The 22,960-nt window shown below is 44.6% G+C and overlaps 1 protein-coding gene across 1 annotated transcript in view; it reads left to right on the forward strand.

Moving 5' to 3' along the window:
* The first annotated feature begins 1 nt into the window (after position 1).
* LNX2 (ligand of numb-protein X 2) overlaps positions 2–22,960 on the forward strand; it is a 63,990-nt gene continuing 41,031 nt past the window's right edge. Inside the window, exon 1 of the mRNA XM_075050678.1 lies at positions 2–767. The gene's annotated coding sequence lies outside the window, so the exon portion shown is untranslated. The remainder of the gene's footprint in view (positions 768–22,960) is intronic.

Raw genomic sequence — 22,960 nt, forward strand, 5'->3', positions numbered from 1 at the left:
GAGCCCGGCCGCCGCCGCCGCCTCCACACCCCCGCCGGGCACCTGCGGCCACCGGCGGCCGCGCCCGGGACCCCCCCGAGGGGAGAACGGGGGGCGACGGCCGGGCCGGTGGGGATCCTGCCCGCCCCCCTCGCACGCCGGCGGGACCCATCGTTAAACCCCCGCCCCGGGCGGCGGGAGCGCTGCGGGGCGAGGAGACGTTGGGGCGGGAACCGCTCGCTCGTTCGCCCGCCCCGCCGCTCAGCGGGAGCCGGCTCGGCGGGCAGCGCCAGGGAGGCGGGACCGTGGCTGCCGCCTTCCGCCAGCGGCGGAGCTTCCCTCCCCTTCTCCCCCGGGGTTTGCCCCGTAGCAAGGCCACAGGACTCGGGCGGGCGGGGTACGGGTCTACCGGACCGGGCACCGCACGGAGCATCTCCCCGGCCGGCCCCCCGTCTCCGCCCGCACCCCCCGGCCCCGCGCGGTGAAGCTGCGATCAGGCGAGTGACGGGGACACCCCGGCCCGGGGCTCCGCCGCGGCCCGCCCCGGCCCCTCTCCCATAGGCTGCAGCTCGCCCCCGCCGCCCGGCCCCGCGCCCCGGGGCTGCCGCCGGAGTGGCGGAAGGCGGCTGTCACTTTGGGCAGCCGCCTCTGCCCCGGGGCGGGGAGGCGGGAGTACCGGCCCGGCGGAGCCGCTCTCCCTCAAGTACCGCCCGGAGTTTGCCTCCCGCCAGGCGGGAGCGGGCGCGGCTCGGCTTTGAGGAGAGCGCGGCGCGGAGCTGAGCTCGGCGGTGAGTAACTTCCCTGCCCCGCCGCGGCACCGGGCGGTTCAGCCTCCCTTCAGCCCGGTGGCGGGAGGGCCGGCGGGCAGGGCGGCGGCCGCACACACCTCCCCGTCTCCCTCCTCGTCCTCCCGGCTGCGGCCGTGGCAGCGGCGCCCGGGGGGGGGGCTCCCGGTTGGGCCGGGCCTGCTGCCGGGCTGGGGCAACAAGTCCGGGAGAGGCTCCGGGCGCCTGTGAGGCGGAGTCCGCCGCCCCGGAGCCCCGGCGGGAGCGGCCCTGCCCTGGGCCAGGAGGAGCAGGGGGGTTTCCTGCCGGCCTCGGCGGGAGAACGGGCGCCGGCGGCGGGTCAGCCCGCGGCGGGTCTCTGCGAAGCCGGGCTGTGGGCTCGGGGTGTTGGGGAAAACCCGCTCCGAAGGCGGCCGGTTGCTTTTTTTTTTTTTTTGGGGGGGGGGGGTCCACCTGTGCTGCTCTGGCGTGTGTGCTCTTGTGTGGGAGAAGCTGCCCGGCCGCAGAGGAGTCGGATTACTGCGTGCGGGGGAGGCAGGAGAACAGCTGCGAGCAAACCCCTGCTGCAGGAGCTGGTTTCAGGTTATGTGTTTTACAGCTGCGCCAGAGGAACGCGGAGCTGTGCGTGAAACGCCTCCGAAGCCTGTGTAGTTGGCAGCTATTCCAAAACGCTAACTCCAGTCCTCGCTGCTCTGACCCAGGCTCTCTGATTTTTTTTTTTTCCCCCCGTTTGTTAGCTCTTACCACTGAAAATGGGCTTTAAAAACTTAGAACTGTGCGTCTTTTAAGCTTCAACAGGGCATACTTGAAAATTACCGTTGCTCTTGACAGAATGTTAGTGCTCCGTCAACTAGTTGAGAAAACAATTGCTGGAGCTGTGGTAGTGACAAATCTGACAGTCCCTTGTGACTTTTCTTGCCGTGTTCCTGATGCATAGCACTGGTTGTTTACTTCTGTGGAAATCCACTATTAAGTAGTTCTGAGCTTCGTTTAATTCCTTTTTTAATTACATGATATTGTGGGCTTGGTTTTGCCTCTGTGTGCAAAGTAAAAAATGTCTGGTAGGGATTAGCTTTGGGGTACGTTTGATAGTCTCTGGAAATAGATTTTGCATCATAAATGCTTTTGAGCTCCTGTTCAAAAGAGAAACCGTTCTGAGCTAGGCTCTCATTAAATAAACACTCTGAATTACTGATTTTTTTTTTATTCCTCTACCCGATTCCTTTTGGCTTCGCGATGCTTTATTCTAAGCTGCAATCCAGCAGCAGATCAAGGAGGCTTAGGAGGAAACATCAGATGGTTTCGGTTAGTGTCCCTACCACTTGGAAAATAAACATGTTAGTACCATATGCTGCCCTGACTTTATTAAAACAAATTTCCTCAAAATGGAAGCAAGGTATATCGGTGTACTAGCTAGAACCATAAGACTTAATAGGGTCCTTTATCATTTATTCTTTTTGGCTTTTTTTAAACAATCAGCTCACTGAGGGAGGAATCCTCTTTCCTGAACATAATGCAATATAAAATGATTAACTCCAAATTCAGCAGGCTGCGAAGAGCACCATTGTGCCCAATTAGATTTTTTTTTTTAATAGAAAAGGTATGTAATGTTATGTGTTAAAGTGCTTGTATTATTACAATTCTAAAATTTCTGGATATTGGGAAAAAAAAAAGCATGATTTCACAATGAGAGTTTTCAGTACTGAATTTCTAACTGTACTGACCCTTAACTTTGCCTAGTGACTTCAGCAAGAGAGAGCCCAGGGCCTTGGACTCAGGGCTGAGATTTGCAAACATAGTGTGGTTTCCTAACACAGGACTCGAATCTTCTATTTAAAAAGTAAATAAAAATTAAGCTACCATTTAGGGATGAAACTTTGCAAGGGGAATGTAAGCTGGTGATTGGGTAGAAAAGTACTGTTCTCTTGAGACAGGTTAGGTTAAAAAATAAGCTTACTAAAACCTGTTGTGTAATTACAAAAATGTTGGCTTTGACATTGCAAGCTTTGGCATTTGTTTGGAGTCTGCTCTTGTGGAAGCAGTGATGACCTTGGTGAAACTTTGTTTTTTCGTAAGGCTCTACCTGCACTGAACAGCCTGTCAGTCTCGATCTTGGTATATATTTATGGGCCTGTATCACTAAAAAACAGAACTTTGTTAGCTATTAGTTAAAACTGTCCACTTGAAAATACTTCAAAATATCCCCTTCTTTTTTTTTTTAATCCCATTTTTCTGTACTCTTAAAAAATGTCTTAAAATAGTTGAAAACAGCCATGAAGAAGTGATACCAACAATATCAAAGTGAAATGTATAAAGATAATGATGTGTACTAGACATTGGATTAATATAAATTATTGTCTCAGATCAGCAAGGTGCTGCTTGTTTAGAGAGCTGTTAGACGTTAAGAGCTGTAATTAATAAGAAAACAGCATTCATTCAGTGTTAAAATGCTCCCTGGTATAAAAGGCACCAGAGGAGACTGGTTGCCTATTTGATACAGCAGTGGCTTGTCTCTGATATTTGAAAATTCTTTGTTGATCTGGTTTGCAGAAGCAATTTTAATGTGACACCATTGAATTGCATGCTGCTTAATTGCTTTATTAGGTCAGTGGAGTTTGTCGTTTAGTGCCTTTCGAACATGAAAATTCTTTTAAATATCAGTATTAAATTATGTAATTGTTGGGTCATGATGTCTACGGAGCAATAAAAAATAATAATATTGTGGAGTGTGCTTTTTGTTTTTTTGGCCCCAATTCTGTAGATGTTTGTGCTTGCATATGTTTAATTTTAAACACCCAAGTATTTCTTTTGGAATTAGTGCGTCTTTTCTTAGGCTTAATGTTAAGCCTGCATGTAAATGTTTTCAGGGTCAGGATTTATGTTCGCAAAGTTCATGGGATAAACCTGTCATGTGTTTTCATACCGACTGTTCTGTATGAGATAATGTAGGTAGCTGACTTCTGCTTTGGAACTGGGGACTGGTTTATCTACTGACACGTACGGAGATGCTCCCAGCCCTGCTGCTGCGTTACAGGGGGTAGCAGTGCTGTACCTGAGCTGACTTCACCCTTGCAACGTGCTTTGCAATACTGCAGGCGTCTCTTTGATTTCTGAAGTATTTTTGGTGATATGAATTTGCACGATGTCAATCCTGTACATTCTCGTAGATGCTTATTTCAATTGATGTTAGTTTTACAAGTAATTTGGGCGCTGGAAGAGGAAGGGAATCTCTTGCTGAGTCTCTCACACTGAGCTGGGCATTAGATAGTGAAAACAAAAGCTTAAGTATGCAGTTGTTTGATATAAAATCAGGTAACTTGTGAACATGCAAGATTTTAAATTGTTTTGCATTTCTGCAATTTTTCCACCCAATTAGTGGGAACTATTTTTATTTTGAAAATGGAAACTTGGGGTAATGTAGCTCAATATTTCCAGCCTCATTTTTTTTTTAAGTAAGCAAGTTGTGATGTTGCTCTTGGGTTGTGGTATGGTGTTAAGAACGTCTAGAATTTTCTTGCTGTCATCACAGCAAAACAGAGCAAATTGGGTAAAAAAGTAATTGTAAGATTCTAAATGTGTCAGATCAATATTATATTGAGTTAATTTTTGCCCAGGCAGAGTTGGTTTACTTTGGCATGGAGTGATAGATGTTGCATTTTGCCTGGCTGTTTTTCCTTCATTCCACAGAGAAGAATCATAGAATCATAGAGTGGTTTGGAAGGGACCATCTAGTTCCAAGCCCTCTGCCATGGGCAGGGACACTTTCCACTAGACCAGGTTGCTCAAAGCCCCATCCAGCCTGGCCTTGAACACTGCCAGGGATGGGGCATCCACAACTGCTCTGGGCAACCTGCTCCAGTGCCTCACCACCCTCACAGTGAAGAACTTCTTCTTTACATCTAATCTAAATCTACCTTCTTTCAGTTTAAAGCAATTCCCCTTTGTCCTATCACTGCATGCCCTTGTAAAAAGTCCCTCTCCAGCTTTCTTGTAGGCCCCCATTAGGTACTGGAAGGCTGCTGTAAGGTCTCCCTGGAGCCTTCTCTTCTCCAGGCTAGACAACCCCATCTCTCTCAGCCTGTCTTCATAGGAGAGGTGCTCCAGACCCCTGATGATCTTCATGGCCCTCCTCTGGACCTGCTCCAACTGGTCCATGTCCTTCTTGTTGGGGACCCAAGAGCTGAACACAGTACTTCAGGTGGGGTGTCACAAGAGCAGAGTAGAAGGGCAGAATCCCCTCCCTTGGCCTGCTGGTAACGCTTCTTTTGATGCAGCTCAGGATACAGTTGACTTTCTGGGCTGCAAATGCACATTGCCAGGTGATGGTGAGCTTCTTGTCAACCAACACCCCCAAGTCCTTCTCCTCAGGACTGCTCCTCGATTCATTCTCTGCCCAGCCTGTATTTGTGTTTGGGATTGCCCTGACCCATGTGCAGGACCTTGCGCTTGTCCTTGCTGAACTTGATGAGGTTTGCACAGGCCTGCCTGCTAAGGTCCCTCTGGATGGCATCCCTTCCCTCCAGTGTGTCAACCGCAGCACACAGCTCGGTGTCATTGGCAAACTTGCTGAGGCTGCACTCAATCCCACTGTCCATGTTGCCGACAAAGATGTTAAACAGTGCTGGTCCCAATACTGACCCCTGAGGAATGCCACTTGTCACTGCTCTTCACTCAGACATCGAGCCATTGACCGCAACTCTTTGAGTGTGACCATCCAACCAATTCCTTATCCACCAAGCGGTCCATCCATCAAATCCATGTCTCTCCAATTTATAGACAAGGATGTCATGAAGGATAGTGTCAAATGCTTTGCACAAGTCTGGGTAGATGACATCCGTTGCTCTTCCCTTATCCACCAATGCTGCAACCCCATCATAGAAGGCCACCAAATTAGTCAGGCACAATTTGCCCTTGGTGAAGCCATGTTGGCTGCCACCAATCACCTCCTAATCTTCCATGTGCCTTAGCACAGTTTTTGGGAGGATCTGCTCCATGATCTTGCCAGGCACAGAGGTGAGACTGACTGGCCTGTAGTTCCCCGGGTCTTCCTTTTTTCCCTTTTTAAAAATGGGGGTTATGTTTCCCCTTTTCCAGTCAATGGGAACTTCCCCAGACTGTGATGACTTCTCAAAAATGATGGATAGGGCTTGGCCACTTCATCTGCCAGTTCCCTCAGGACCCACGGATATATCTCGTCACGTCCCATGGACTTGTGCGCCTTCAGGTTCCTTAGATGGTCTTGAACCTGACCTTCTCCTGTCTTGGGTGATTCTTCATTCTGCCAGTCCCTGCCTTTGCCTTCTGCATCTTGGGCGTTGTGGCCAGAGCACTGGCTGGTGAAGACTGAGGCAAAAAAGTCGTTGGGTACCTCAGCCTTCTCCGTATCCCGGGTAACCAGGTGTCCCGTTTCCTTCTGGAGAGGGCTTACATTTTCCCTAGTCTTCCTTTTATCACCAGCATACCTATAGAAGTTTTTCTTGTTGCCCTTGACGTCCCTGGCCAGATTCAATTCTATCAGGGCTTTAGCTTTCCTAACCTGACCCCTGGCTGCTTGGACAATTTCTCTGTATTCCTCCCAGGCTACCTGTCCTTGCTTCCACCCTCTGCAGGCTTCCTTTCTGTGTTTGGGTTTGTCCAGGAGCTCCTTGTTCATCCATGCAGGCCTCCTGGTGTTTTTGCCTGACTTCCTCTTTGTTGGGATGCATCGCTCCTGAGCTTGGAGGAGGTAATCCTTGAATATCAACCAGCTTCCTTGGGCCCCTCTTCCTTCCAGGGCTTTATCTCATGGTACTCTCCCAAGCAGATCCCTGAAGAGACCAAAGTCTGCTCTCCTGAAGTCCAGAGCAGTGAGCTTGCTGTGCGCCCTCCTCGCTGCCCTAAGGATCTTGAACTCCACCATTTCATGGTCACTGCAACCAAGGCTGCCCTTGAGCTTCACATGCCCCACCAGCCCCTCCTTGTTGGTGACAACAAGGTCCAGCATAACACCTCTCCTCGTTGGCTCTTCTATCACTGGGAGAAGGAAGTGTTTTTATATTTCACTGCAGAGATTGTCATGCTTAACCACTGTTTGATGGGGTGTACAGAATTTTTCTGAAGAACCCTTGTAGCAAAATACAGTTTGATCAAGGAGTATATTCAATATGTGAACTGATCCAGTTTTAAAATGTTGTAAATGGTAGTAATAAGTAGTTCCAGAAAACTAAGAAGGAACTATGACTTATTATCTATTTTCTAGCAATAGAGCGCAACAGAAAGCGGTGTGCGTTAAAGGAGAACCCGTATGTGTCTGGGCAAAGGGAGGAACCCAGTAGTTGCAGAAAGACAAAGCAGGGCTTTTGGATCAGGTTGCCTGGAGTGGTGTAGTGCTGTCAGATATTATTCAGCACAGTGGGGAAAAAATGAGCGACAAGCTACCTACTTTGGGAGACAGTCCTGAAGGGCAAAGGGGTCCAGGAGGGATGGACTTTCTTTAAGAAGGAAGTCTTAATGGCTCAGGACCAGGCTATTCCCATGTGCCACTAGATGAGCCGCCGAGGAAGACAGCTGGCCTGGCTGAACAGGGATCATTTGCTAGGACTCAAGAACAAAAGGAGAGTTTTATCATCTCTGGAAGAAAGGGCAGACAACTCTGGAGGAGTACAGGGATCTTGTTAGGTCATGCAGAGGGGACATTAGAAAGGCAAAAGCTCAGCTAGAACTCAATCTGGCCACTATTGTAAGAGACGACAAAAAATGTTTTTACAAATATGTTAACAATAAAAAGAGAGCCAAGGAGAATATCTGTCCTTTAATGGATACAGAGGGGAACATTGCCACCAGAGATGAGGAAAAGGCTGAGGAACTTAATGCCTTCTTTGCCTCAGTCTGTAATAGTGACACCAGTTATCCTCAGGGTACTCTGCCCCCTCAGCTGGAAGGCAAGGACAGAGAGCAGAATAAACCTCCCTTAATCCAGGAGGAAATAGTTAGTGACCTACTACACCGTCTGGACACTCACAAGTCTATGGGACCAGATGGGATCCATCCAAGAGTACTGAGGGAGCTGGCGGAGGTCCTTACCAAGCTGCTCTCCATCATTTATCAGCAATCCTGGTCAACAGGGGAGGTCCCAGAGGACTGGAGGCTTGCCGATGTGACGCCCATTTACAGGAAGGGTCGGAGGGAGGATCCAGGGAACTACGGGCCTGTCAGCCTGACCTCGGTACTGGGGAAGATTATGGAACAGTTTGTCTTGAGAGCGCTCACATGGCAAGTCCAGGACAAGCAGGGGATCAGACCCAGCCAGCATGGCTGTACGAAAGGCAGGTCCTGCTTGACCAACCTGATCTCCTTCTATGACCAGGCGACCCGCCTAGTGGATGAGGGGAAGGCTGTGGATGTTGTCTACCTTGACTTCAGCAAGGCCTTTGACACTGTCTCTCATGGCATACTCCTTGAGAAGATGGCGGCTCATGGCTCAGACAAGTGTACTCTTCGCTGGGTGAAAAACTGGCTGGATGGACGAGCCCAGAGGGTTGTGGAGAATGGGGTGAAATCCAGTTGATGGCCAGTCACAAGTGGTGTTCCCCAGGGCTCAGTACTGGGGCCAGTTCTGTTTAATGTCTTTATCAGTGATCTGGACGAGGGGATCGAGTGCACCTTCAGCAGGTTTGCAGGCAGTGCCAAGTTGGGCGGGAGTGCTGATCTCCTTGAGGGCAGGAAGGCTCTACAGAGGGATCTGGACAGGCTGGATCGATGGGCCAAGGCCAATTGTATGAAGTTCAACAAGGCTCAGTGCCGGGTCCTGCACTTGGGTCACAACAAGCCCACGCAGCACTACAGGCTTGGGGAAGAGCGGCTGGAAAGCTGCCCGGTGGAAAAGGACCTGGGGGTGCTGGTCGACAGCCGGCTGAGTATGAGCCAGCAGTGTGCCCAGGTGGCCAAGAAGGCCAACGGCATCCTGGCCTGTATCAGAAATGGTGTGGCCAGCAGGAGCAGGGCAGGGATCGTCCCCCGGTACTGGGCACTGGTGAGGCCGCACCTCGAGTCCTGTGTTCAGTTTTGGGCCCCTCGCTGCAGGAAAGACATGGAGGGGCTGGAGCGTGTCCAGAGAAGGGCAACCGAGTTGGTGAAGGGTCTGGAGCACAAGTCTGATGAGGGGTGGCTGAGGGAACTGGGGCTGTTTAGTTTGGAGAAAAGGAGGCTGAGGGGAGACCTTATCGCTCTCGACAACTACCTGAAAGGAGGGTGTAGTGAGGTGGGTGCTGGTCTCTTCTGTCAGGTAACAAGTGATAGGACGAGAGGAAATGGCCTCAAGTAGTGCCAGGGGAGGTTTAGGTTGGATATTAGGAAAAATTTCTTTACTGAAAGGGTTGTCAGGTATTGGAACAGGCTGCCCCGGGAAGTGGTGGAGGCACCATCCCTGGAGGTGTTCAAAAAGTGTGTAGACAAGGCACTTCAGGACATGGTTTAGTGGGCATGGTTGGTGGTTGGACTCGATGATCTTGAAGGTCTTTTCCAACCTAAATGATTCTGTGATTCTATGATACTTCTGCATTGGTGCATTCTTTGCAGTGGGAGTGATTTTGAAGTGTGCTATAGGCTGTGCTCCTCACCCCAACCCCCAAAATAGCACTGCCACTGTGTATCCTCATGACCTTCTCCAAAGAGGTTGCACAAGCCCGGTGGAAGGTGTCAGGATGCCGGCATCGTCCATTGCTGGGAGGTGGCTTGTTAGAAAACAATTGGTAATAAGCACAGTTTATTATTGGGTTCAAGTCAGTGTTCCCATATGTTGACGCTTTTATCGACTTCTGCAGTTGTACTCATCATGTAGACTTTTTTTTTCTTTGCATGCAATTTTTGCTTGAATCCGAGCTACCTTCCACAGACAACCCTCTTTTAATGCAGTGTCATCTTCAAAATTTTGGCCCTGAAACACCAAAGAATACTAGTGATGGAGGATTTTAAGCTCTTACCTTCCTGTGGCTTTGTTCTTCAGATTGGTGCTAATCCTTGTTTCTGAGTTCATGCATAGGAAAAAGAAAGCTGGTGCAGCAGAGGTTTTTGGCACAACAGAAGCAAATGAAATTCAAGCAAAGCTAACGGAGGTAAAATGTCACTGACTTGTGTACTGAAACCAGTTTGTGGAAAGCGGTTTTCAGTGGTTGCTATATTGTGCTCGAATAAGCTGTCATGTTCTGCCACTGGAATGTTGTGTTTGCTTTGAAAGGACCAACCCATGGGGTTTTTTTCTGACACAAAGCAACATTTCTGAATCTAGGCGTGTCATGATTTTTCCAGCTATCAAGTTTTAGTTGGCATTCCTGAACAAAATCTTCATTTAGAAAAAAAGCTTGGCTGGTATAAGTGAGCCTTCTTTGTTCATGCATTTTACTCTGTCATAACGTGAATGTGCTTTTGTCTGCGTACCTTGTATTAGTCCGCAGATGAAATGAGCTGTATCAGCAACGTACTCTTACGGCAGGCAGTAGAATAGAGCCTATACTGGGGTTTTCTGTGGGTGTGGCGATGTCATTCAAATCATTCCCCTAATTGACATTGCTGCCTGCTATGCCAGCAAAACAAAAACAACAACAAGAAAACCCACAAGCCTCACAAGGCTCTGAAGCTAACCACATTTTGACTTCAACACAGTTGGTTCTTCCACTGCCTTCAGTGACAGTCTGTGCAGAACAGTACATTCAAAGTCCATCTTATGGCTGGGTAGCCTACGTGTAGAGCAAGTCACATTTCAAGGAGGGCACTGGAGGTGTTAATATCTTTGTGTGCCTCGTGGATAGTGCACTGAGATATCTGCAACAGATTAAATACTTAAATGTGGACCATATTAAGTTGCTTCTCTACATTTGGAGGTTAAAAGTTATAGAAAAAAAATTGGTAACAGCTATTGCCACTTCATGCAGAGGAGGATGCCTTATTGTTACTTCCAAGTTCATGCATTTATTTACCAATAGCCCACCCTTCCTTGTGTTCTTGCCTCTTTTTATTAGATCTGTTCCCCTGCCACATATCATCATTTTCTCCTTTTTTTTTTTTTTTTTTTAATCAAGTTGTTTAAAATTTGTATGTAACCAGACTGAAATAACTAAGTGAAAGTTGATTGACACATCACAAGACCACATAGATCCTAATGTGTTGTATAAACTTTCTGGTTATGTTCAGAGAGTTTGCTATTGACCCCATTCTGATTGTACAGCTGTAACCTGTACCCGTGGTACAGTATGTATGCACCATAGCTGTCATCCAAACCCCCTCCGCTCCCTGTGGCTTCCCTGACTGTTAATTGAAGTAACTTGGTTTTTAAACTTTTACAAAACCTTTTTCAGTCGAACTTTTTCCGGAGCAGGTTGATTAGGATTTCCTTCTGTCCAGCCTCTTTTTCCTGTCTTTATGTCTTGTTTGCTCTAGAGGAGTTTTCTCAGGCACTTACTGACAGAAGCTAGTGAAGGCTCACCCAGTGAATTAGTAAAATAGTTCCAGGTCTGTGCTGGATCTTGCAATTATGTTAATTAAGAATTAGTGCAAGCCAGTTCCTGGACTGTTTTTACAAGTAGTCCATTACTAAGCTGTCATTGCTGCTTCTAATGAAGATTGAAACTTAAAAATCACAGGGTTTCCTGCCTTGTACTGAACCAGTATAAAATGGTATTCGCTCAGGATTGAATGCCATCAGAATTTAGGTTCGCTTCTTAATTACTTTAATTCCTTTTAAATGCTAAAGGTAAAGCTAATCTCATCCAGGTTATATTAGGCTAAAAATACAGATATTTTTGTGTACTTGTAGATCTATCATGCATTTCATCCAAATGTCTTAAAAAGGTATGTAAGTTAGATCTTCACATACACATTACAAAGCTTCATAAGAATTCAGTGACAACCACCAAATGTGTTTCTTTTTCAAATCACCAGTAAAAAAAGGTATCTTTCTACTTTGTCTGGCAAAATAACCACTCCTCATTCCTTTTATCTGGGGGATGGCTCAGTGTGTCTGTTCAGCACTGATACTTTTATATTCTATAGCTTCTGATACGTGTCTATAGCTGGAAGTGACACAAGCTGAATTAAGCTTCACCGCATGTACAGCAGCAAATATATCTGTCGTGGTGTATTTATACAGCATGGGCATGATCCTGCATAAGTAATACTTGCGGTTTTAGTTGTGGGGAGGGTTTTTTTCCCACTTTGAAATCCATTTTGACTGATAGCTGCTGACTTACCTATTGACTGTGGCTCTCCTGCTTTCTGCAGGGAAAATAACTTTCCGGTGAAGCAAAAGTGAAGGTGATTCAGTGATGGTAAAAAGGAGAATCAGCAGCACAGCTTGTCTGTGCACTTGACCTGAGCTGTCTTGCCATGTAAGCAGAAAAAGAGAATCTATGGGAAAATTAACACCAAAGTGAGCGGTAATACAGAATTTTGGGTTACTGGAGTGTGAAATGAAACTGTTAGTAAGGGATGTGTGCCATCGACTAGAGAAATGCTGTAGAAGTGTAATGCTTTCCTAAGTTGTATTTTGAAAAGTTTGAAAAGCTGTGAAGCCAGGAAATGTTCATAACTACATGTCATGCCATTATGAAGTGGAAGATATTTGATGAAGAAGAACTTTGGGTACAGCTTGACATGTTACCTGCTACAAATGATCAGAACCATACGGATTTCACAACAGGTATGGTTTGTCTTTAAGTAAGTCTCAAGTTTAGTGAAGGCAACTTATTTCACACAGTAATGTCAACATTGTACTGTGACTTTTTTTTTGTCTCAAAGGGTCAAAGAGGAAAGATTTATGTTTTAGCTGCAGTACTGACTTTGAGGATAAAGAAGATGGTTTGTTCTAAAGCGTTGATATGGGTGAGGCCGTGTATACCTGAAAACCTGCTAAGCAGTTAAGCTGAAATGCAGGAGAGAAGGGACTTCACTACAGTGCATCCACACGTTAGGAGCAGTTGCTGTCCCGTATGTGCTATTTTTCGGATGATATATCACATGCTGAGTCCTGCTTAGCCATCCCTACACCTTGACTGTACAATTGAATCTGCAGCGGTGACTCCATGGGGTCCTTTGTGGAAATGAGGGTCCTTCTGCCTGCTTCTGCTCCTGAGAAAGTCACTGAATTCGCCACAGCTGTGATGAAGTGGTTATAGCAAAGCATCCCTTATGGGATTTCTTTGCAAGGACTCAATTGCTGCTGGTACAAATCTGGTTAGCACTCTACTTGCCATTGAGCTTACTTTACATCTATGTGTATATACATAAAATTAATTTCTATAAATAAATAAAACAGTATAAAAAGGAAAAAAAGCAAGCTTACTCTTTTTCTTTCAATAATTTTTTGCTCTCTTTTCTTTCTTTTCAGATCTTATCTTAGAAATCCTTCCAAATTTAGCTTTAAGTATTTTTTATGTAAGAATGAAGCTGAGATATAATAGGTAAAGTCATTATAGAAATCTGATCCAATATGTTTTTACCAACTTAATTATTGTTCAATTCTGTAGTTTTTACGTCTTAGTTGTGGAGTAATTTTATTCTTCTGGTGCTGTCAGCAGTTATAGCAGTGAGGAGCTTTGATAATGTGTTGTTTGAATAGAAGATCTGTATAAATATTATCGATCGTGAACATTGATTATAGAAAATGTTATGAAACATTTATGGGTTTTATTGGGGGATTTTCACATAAATCCCCGCAACAAAAGTTTGGAAAACAGTAAATGAGTGATGGAAAAATAATAACATTTGTAAGATGGAAGGAGTTATTTTCTTAATTTTCCAGCTGATGAGTAGGTGCATATAAAAAGAAGCCATCAGATTGCTTTTGCTGTCATGATATATTTTTCTGTAGTCCAGAGGTTAAGTTCTATCCTTATTTAATATTAAGCTTACTCAGTTTTCTGACTTTGAAATAAAATGGAAGCAATCAAAAAAAGGTGGAATAACTGATCATTTAATCAGATATTAAGACTGTATTTAAATATATTTAAATATTTCTTTATAAAATTGCATTTAAATAGATTGATAAAACTCTTTATTGGAAAAAATGCTCTGCTTTATCATGAATTGAAGAGGATTAGGATTTCATGAAGTGAATTACTGTTTTCTGTTTGAGGGGGAAAGATATTTTCCCCCAAGGATTTGCTTTTAAAACTACCATCTTTCTTCCCAGATGTTCTCGAATATATTCTGCATTGTTTTAAAACAACTCTAATCTTTAATATGATTATCTGTAAACTTCCCTTGTTAACTGAGGATTTTTTCAGATTATCAAATCATTTTATATATACAAATCCTCCTTTTCTTGGTGTATACTGTAAGTCTCCATTGCATGCCCGAGGCAGCGCCCCAAATGAAGCCGACTGACATCAGTTATTGATGATTATTCTCTGCACACTGGGAAGTGAAATCGAGTCTCTGGTCTCGATTCGTGGTTTGTTTCAAACATGGATAATGACAGCAGGTGCAGGCAGACACCGGAGCGTGTACATTGATTTGCAGCATAAGGATGGACAAGTTACTTAAGAGTATATGGGATTCAGAAGAGAAAATGATTGGAGCTGATGTTGTCGTGTGCTTTTAAAGAACTTAGTCAGTATGTTTTCCTGGTACCCATACACTGAAATGAGAGGAGCTATTTTCTCTCATCGTGGTGGTGATACACTGGGGCATGGGATAGCACTTAACAGGAGGGAAGGGCCCCTCCGTCCCAGTTCCCCATCCCACCTAAGGGTGGCCTGATCTGACTTGCTCTGACTACAAGCTAAAATTGTACTCCGTATTTCTCATGCACCAATAACTTTCTTTCAGTGGGGTTTTTAAAGTGTGAAATCGAGCAACCTAACGTTGGTAACATGCTTGTCCATCCCTCATGCTACTCCCTTTTGTGTCTGTCCTTTGCACAGGACTGGGCTGCGGAGGAAAAAAGCTTTTGAACAGAAACCAGCAGCTGGGTTGCAACGCAGGTTCAGGAGGGGTGGGGAAAACTGAAAGTGGGTAAGCTAAAAAGTGGCATTTCTTAATTTCGTAAGTTAGCCTGCAACCTGAATCGTCATGTTTTAACATTACTACATGTAATTTTTGACATTGTCTTTTTAAATGACTGCAATGGTTGCAGCAGCTACATCATTAGTAAAATCCTTTCTGCTTATGAGGTTTAGAAGGAGCTGGCAATACTGCCTGAGCTACAGTACAGCTTAGAGACAAGAGAAAACTTTGTTATCCTACAGACAAAAAGTAGTCTGCTTGTTTTTTTTTTTTTTTTTTTTTTCTGGAGGACAAAATGATTAGTGAGGATTTGGGTCCAGCCAGGTTTCCCCCACTGCAAGGTCTTTCCAATGCTGGCAGCCTCTCGCGGGTCCAGCTGCCTGGGTTTCCCTGCAGGGCGTTCACTCTTGGGTATTGTTTTGGCAAGCTGTCTTCAGGCTTTCTAAAGAACAGAGAAAAGAAGGGAAATATAAATTTTTTCAAAACCCAGTGTGGAATTTCTTGGGACAGAGCAAGCTGTGCAGGCACATGAGGATTTTTCATGTTTGAAGTCAGAATCCGTTGTAGGGGGAAAGGGTCAGATGTGAATACAGGAGCCTGATGTCTCCCCATCAGGACTGCCCCTCCATCCTCTGGATGCAGGAGTTCAAACGCCAGGTGTAGGAGGGCAAAGTGAGAAGTAAGCAAAAGAGGATCGTCTTCGAAGGACAAATCAATGCGGTGAGAGCTTCCCTTGCTGGCAAAAGCCTGAGTAAGCAGGTGGGGCTGGCATTGTGCCCTGAAGGTTAATTTAGTCGGTCGCCAAGCTGGAGGGGGAGGCGAAGCCCTCCCTTCTGCCAGGGTTCTCAAGAAAGATGCTCTGAGAAGACTTCGTCTACTGCCTCTCATTTCACCTTGGGTGCTGGGAAGAAGAAAGGGTAGCTAGGACAGAGACAATGCAAAGCTAAAAAAAAAATTTAAAAATCAATGTATATAGTATCGGTGGCATTTAGAATCGTGTTGGGTTCTTTGGTGGGCTATGAGTGGCAGCAGGGCCAGTGTTTCATTTCTTTGGCAGCTCAGCTGCCCCAGCAGGCTCGGAGGCTGCCATCCACCCTCCCAACCACCCGAGCTGCCTGCCGCACTAGCTGAGGTTTTATGGTGCCTCTGAGGCTATTCCTGGATGTCAAGTCTATATTGGAGAAATACTGCCAAATTTTTTTTAGCGCTAATGCAGGAGAGGTCTAGCTGAGCACAGAGACAGTGATATTGTTAATTTTCCAGGCTGTTGCTATCTTACTCTCAGCTGTCCCTAGACATCCTCACCATTTTATGTTTCCTCTCTAATGGCATGAGCCAGGATGTCATAATATCCAAAATCAAATGTACCAGAAAATATAATAAATTAGAGTCGGGCTAGCAGAGTAATTGAAGAATAAACTGAATTTTAAACAACACAAGATTGCGTTATGAACTGATTGCTATGCACAAAATGCACCAGAGGAGTGCGACTTCATGTAGATTTACTATTGATGGCAGCATTTCCTAGATTGCTACTGGTAATAAAGAAATGAAAATGGTTTGAACTTTTGAGTTAGTAGCACGACATAATATTGCAGTGAAGGAGAAGTACCATTCTAGTTACGCTGCAAAGTAATTCTGGAAGAAAAATGTTCTCGGTGCTTTATTTATTTATTTATTTAAGAGGTTTACATGTATTTAGCAATTCTGGAGTTTATAAAGGCACACAGTGAATGCAGGCTTTGGCGTGGAAAGAACTAAATTTGTGCTCAACTCCTAATGTAATTCTTCTATAAGAAATTACTTAGGAAATGTATCAGTAGAATGGATTCCTCTCAATTCAGAAAATGGACTTTAAGGACACTTGTTGTCTCTAAGAAATGCTAAGGTTCTCTGCCAGGTTCAGTTTTATGGCAGATAGTCTCATATTTTGTTTGAATAATTTTCTTGCATTCTTTATTTCATTAAAAACAGATAATGCACACACAGAAGACATTTTGAAAATAACCCTCTGGCTGTGACACTCATAGACATATAGGGAGATGGTGTAAGAAGTTCTGGTTTTGTGAGCTACAAGCTACCTCAACTGAGCCCTGGAAGCTGAGCATCCGTGTTCTCCTGGTCTGTTGAAATATGAAATGAGAGAGTGCTAGTGAAAGCCACCCCGAAGGTTGCTCTTACAACCAGAAGCTGTGGGAAAGGCTGTGAAATGCAAATAGTCAGTAGCAGGTATTTGCTAAAAGATAACAAATGTTTGAGCTGCTGGGTTGAAGAATCTGAGTGGGCTGTATGAAAGCGGGTCCTGTGCAGAGGTGTCACTGTTGAGGTAGTTGAACCGCTGATGTGCAGAGAAAAACACTTTTGACTGTGCTTTTCTGTTCATCCTGATTTTTGTAAGGATGAGATTTTTGGTGGCAATAATTCAAGCTCAAGGCAAGGCTCTGCCACTTCCAAAATTACATTCTGTGGTGAAATACCAGCAAATGGAAGGGCTGTTCAGTGGTAGAAATGAAACATAAGCCTTCTTTGGTGGCAGGGAGGGCAGGAAGGCAAAAAAGCAATATTACTGTACTGGAAGAATCTAATTTTGTAGTGATAAGCAGTATGATTTGTTTAAGTGAATACCTTTAAGTTTAAAGGTTTAAGTTCTATTTAAACATGAAATGGTATTGTTTATTTTCATTATTCTTGTAAAATTTAAATAAGGTTCTCTACCAGGAATGGTAATGAAATACATTTGATTTTTAAACTAATTGGTTTTTTGATTTTTGACTAATTTCACTAATAAAACAGTGAAACAAGGTAGCTCTTGCAAGTTAAATACTTGGATATATACACTAAGCTTTAGCATTATTAAACTAATTCAAAGTGCTGTTAAATCCCTTGATTTAAATTACTTCACTGTGCCATGACCTAATGGAAGCAGAAATTAATCTAGAAGATGCAATTAATAAACTACTTAAATCCCTCGTGTAATATTTAAAATGAATTATTTTTCTGTGTGTATTTTGATCGCTTAATAACTTATCTCCTCCCATCCATCCCGCATACCCGTAGGCTCAGGGATCACCGGGAGGCAGAAGGGAGGATGCCCGGGTGCTGCCTGCCCCTTTGGGCTGCCTGGGGGAGATGGTAAGGGCCAGTTTCATAAACAAGCCGCAGACCACCATGGCTCTGGCTCTTCAAACTCGTGTAGCAGAAAACTTGGGAGAATGGTGTTACAGAGGAAAAAATAATCCGCCTATCAGTAGGGGAAAATGGGCAGCATTTAACCCATTTAAAAAGAAACAAACTTGAGCAGTACAGGGATTCTTACAGGCAGGTTTTGAGGAAGGTCATCTTCAAGATCTGATATTTCTGCTCTGTTCAATGGCAAGTTCTGATATTCTGTGAAAAATTCAGAGCTCTCCTGTGCTACTGAGGACTCCTTGTTCCTTTTCCCATCCTGCATCCCAGGCAACTTTTGGTGAGTTACACAAACACCATTTATCTTTTGAGAGCTTTCCCCAGTGGGAGGTGACACTTGCAACAAATAACTGTATGATGAAGCCTTTCTCTAGCTGCAGTCAGTCTCTTTTCTAATGCTTGTTACCAAGTTAACCTAGCACATGAAATCTGGGTACTATGGATTTGCTCTTACTGCAGGTAAGACCACTCAAGAAAACTTGAGTGCAGTTGTTAGGGAGGAATATGATGGGTAAATGGAGTTCTTTCAGAGTCGTGGAGCATCATTTTCTTTCAAAATATATTAGTGGCATGGAAGAAGGCGAGCATTTCTGATAAAGTTTATTGCAATAGTAAATGTTAGAAACAAGTCAGCAATATTGAGCAGTCCAATTTAGTTTGGAAGCTGCAGGCAGTTGAATGATATATTACAATTTAAGGAATAAATTTTCTATAACATTTAGCAGCAGAAAATCTAAACCATTTTCACAGGGTGAATGCATCCTGGAAACATGCAGCAGTCATCATGATTAACTATTGGAAAACAGCTCTGTTAGTACCGTGGTAAGATGCCCAAGAGTACTGTGAGTAAGGATACGTAAGGGAGTGTTAACAAGGAACCCGAAGGTGCTGTTCCTGGGGTATGGGGCACAGGCGGTACCTGGGACCTGCTGGTTTCTGATGTGAATGCTTTTAGAAAGAGTTAACACATGAAAGCTGGAAAGACTTTAAAAAAAATAAAGAGTTACAAAAATTATTAGAAGCTGCTTTATGGTATTTATTCAAGAACCTCTCTTGCCTCATCTAACTGGTAAATAAACCATAATGCCTAAAGTAATGGGGGGGTTTCATCATTTTAAAGAGATGTTTACATATCTGGAGCATCACTGACAGGCAGCTAATACAGCTAGGTAGGCTTGGTAATGCTTTGCTACAGACTGAGTAAATATCACAAACATTTAAGGATCGGAAACCCTCAGGAACAGTAAACATGACTAGCTAATACCAATAAGTAAAGATTTCACCGTTGGATGCAAAATTGCAGAAATGTGTATTTAATGTGTACCCGCAAACTAATCGCTTCAGCTAGATGTATCGTCCAGTGATGCCGTTGGGATCAGCACTTAATGGTACAATTTCTATTAGGGAGTGCGTTTCCTGTAGCGGGTGGGCAGGGAGCCAACGCTCCGTAAAGCCACTGATGTCATCCCAGGGCTGCCGATGGCGGGGACAGGCGGGACCAGGCATCCCGAGACCGACGTACGAGGCAGCCGCATCCGTCCTCGCGCGCCGCTGCTGCTGCGGAGCTGGACCGCTGAGGTTCGTTGCGTGGTACGTCGTTGAGTCCTGCAAGGAAAATCTTTTAGTCTGGCGATCAGCTTGCCAGCGGAGACCCCTGTGCTTGAAGAATCTCTTCAGCCTGTTATTTTAAATTATGTGTGCCCCAAAGCAGGTATAAATGAATGCTCCTAGTGCGTCTGTTAGATAAGGAGATGGACAGCTCATAAATTCAGATCTTGCTCTGTTTCATGTTCAGTCAAATAGACTTTGATGGTTGTAATGTAGCAGCACAAAGGCATTTTGAGTTTTGTGAATGCAGGAAGGAATATTAATGTAGTTCAGCTTTATCCATGAAAAGACCAATGAAAAAGATGAGGAAGAGCCTTCACGTATTTTGTTACATTGTTTTCCTACCTTGGTAAAAGCTGCTTCTCTTCAGTTTTAATAAAGGATGTAGTAGCTGAAAGGAGGCTTTTCCCACGTGAAGGAAAAGGGTGAGAAATTGTAAAATAAATTTACAGGATTGTCAACAGAAGTATTTCATGGGGCTTACAGAGGATCCCTTTGTATGAAAGTGGGAAAACCACAGATATAAACTAAGTCCTTCCATGAGGCGATAGTTTGTTTGAAGTGGCATACCAATAAAATCGTGGTTTTTCCTCACAGCTTTTCTGCGTTTTTGAAAAGGGCATGGAAAAGGCCCATCAAAAGACTTCAGAAAGGTCAAGACCTTTATGGTTGTCAGTGACTTTGAGGTTCTTGGGTAAAGGCATTAAGTAAGTGGAGTATACAGTGACTATATCATGGGCAGTACGTTGTTCTGTTACACCTTACATGACAGTTAAAAATGTCATGAGTTCAAAACGTGTTTTCTCATATTTATGCACAACATAGAACAGCACAATTGCTCAGCTAAATAAACAGGACATTTTCAATTATAAGGTGCCATTACCTTTGTGTGTTCTTGTCATTTATGAAATCAGCGGGTAGTTAATTAAATTGCTCCTTTGGACTCTTCTGAAGGCTGTGTATTAATTATATTTCAGTGGTGCTGTGCACATTTCTCAACTTTTTACTGAGGGTGAAAGTTGTTTACTTCTTCCTTTGGAAATACATTTTTTTTTTCTTGAGGTTAGTATAATGTGGGGTTTTGTGGTGGGTTTTTCTTTCTTTCCAATAAAATCTCATTATTCAGCTGCTCATTGCAATCATGTGGCATGCTTAGTTGAAATAAAATCTTAATATCTTAGTTTTCCTGCTGCAAAGGACAGCTAAAACTGCGGAGTCTGTGCGTTAAACCTCATGGTGATGCAGGGAATAGGCTCATCGCTCAGGAGAACATGCTTCCTTCAGCCATGTCTTTTGAAGACACGGCTCCTGAAGGAGATTCTGGGGGTCAAACCCAGAATTTTGGTTCAGCCCATTGGCTGAGCCAGCAAATCCTGTCTGTCCTCCTCCGCCTTCGTCGGCAGTGAGAGCAGCGCTGGTGTTTGGGGGTTCGGAGGGGACCCTGCGGCGGCTGGGCTGGGGAACAACTTTTTTTGAGCCTACTTCTGCGCAGCAGGGTGAAGGCTCTGCTTTTACCCCCTTCCTTTGCTGCGTTTCGCAGTACAGCTAAGATCCCCATGTTCAAAATCTTTGTATCTTGGCAAATGCCATTTCTAGCCGTGGCTTCCCTTTTATTTTAATTAGTGACACTTGCATGCTAAAGGAATCCCATGTAGGTGTAGTATTGGTGTGTTGACAGAGGAACGCTGTAGCCAGGATTGGTTTATATTGGTTCTCCAGGTGAAATGGTGTATTACAGGCAAATGCTCAAACCGAAGGAAAACGACCCTAGCCTAGCGTAAATATCATTGACATCGTCATTTTAGTGCTGTTGGAAACGTCTCTAGCAGAGGTCAAAAGTTTCATAGCGCTCTCTAGGTCTTTGAAATACCATCGCAGGTTTTATCTGGCAGGAAGGAGCAGAACCAGCCTGGCTTCTGCTGGGACAATTTATTTAACGGGTCTGGTGGCCTCGGTGGGGTGCTCTAGGCCACGCAGCTCTCCTGTGAACCAGAAGGACATCAGTCCTCTTCATTACGCTGTTCATCCAAGCCTGTTTGTTTAAGACCATGCCAAGGCAAGAAGAGTCAAGGAAAACAGTTTTGGTACTTTTTCAGAGGGGTAATTTACTTTGCAGTCATGTTTTCTCAAGTGGAGGGTGGTATAAAGACCACCCCGAAGTCTTCTGAAGCATCCACTGAGACCTCAAACTGAACCTTTGCCACTGGAGCATACTTGTCTACTGGTGATTTATGGTGGTGGTTGTAGGTTTAGGGGTCTTTTTCCATCCACTTCGTGGAACTAAGTAAGGGAAGGGAGAGGACTGTGTCTTGAGGGATGTGGTGGTTATCGTATTTAGCTGGCTGTAGCCTCTCGTGCGTGTTATTTGTATTATGTCCAGTATAATGGAAAAACAGTACTTGAGTATTCAATTTGAAAGTGGAGTTATTGAAGTCCAATACACTGGACTTTATAAAAGCTGCCATGGAAGATAGTAGTTTGTAGCCTGTAAGTCTGCAAATATGCAGTATATCTAGTATTCAAAAAGCCAGGAAGTTAGTTAATTTGAAAGAAACTAGAATACTCTTCCCCTCTCCCTCCCCCCACCCCTTCTTTTTTTAATTGACAAAAGCAGGGTAATTTCGGGATGTAAAACTGACTTTTTGCTCTGAATACCCCTCTAGTATTGAGATACTGAATTAAAAAACTGTACAGAAATTGAAACTTTTCCAGAAAGTATGCACAGTTTTGAGACAGTTCCAACATTTCATTTTAATTTTCTTTTTTAAAAAGCAGAATTTTCTTAAAGAGAGGAGGGGAGGAAAGAAAAAATAATGTTATATAATCAAACTTGTTGTTTTTCTTGCAAACACTGTGTTGCTTTTCATAATATTCATAGCACGTAGCGAGCATGACAGAGACTTGAAATGCCCTGTACGTGTTGTCAAGCCACTATGTACTTGGAGTTACTGTAAGTATTCCTGCGTGTGAGATACCCGCACATGCTCACCGGGTGTGCTTACAGAACGGTGGTGCGCTGGATGTAGTAGCACCATTTCATTATGCATTCGTAAGAAATTGCTGGCGACATGTTAGCCTGCGGTTAATTTTAATGTTGGGTTTAGTATTTGCAAAGGGCACAGCGTAAGAGAGCGCCTGCCGGTCTTTTAGGCTGGCTTCTGCTCCGGTTAGTATTTGCTGAGGCACGGCTAGTAGGGCTTCACTCGTACTCGTGCGAGGTTAGGTGAGGAGGTGAATTTACTGCTTCAAGTAAATCAAACCCCGAGAGCTGCTTAGTGCTTATAGGAGGGGCTGGTCCTCTTTTAATTACCCACCAGTGAATTAATTTGTGTATACCGGCATGCTGACAACCTTTCTCCTTGAAGTTCCCTGTTGTCATGTGATATCCCCTCCTCCAGGAGAACAACAGTATATTCTTCTTTTCC

Source organism: Buteo buteo, chromosome 18 (genome assembly GCF_964188355.1).
Source record: "Buteo buteo chromosome 18, bButBut1.hap1.1, whole genome shotgun sequence".
NCBI lineage: Eukaryota > Metazoa > Chordata > Aves > Accipitriformes > Accipitridae > Buteo > Buteo buteo.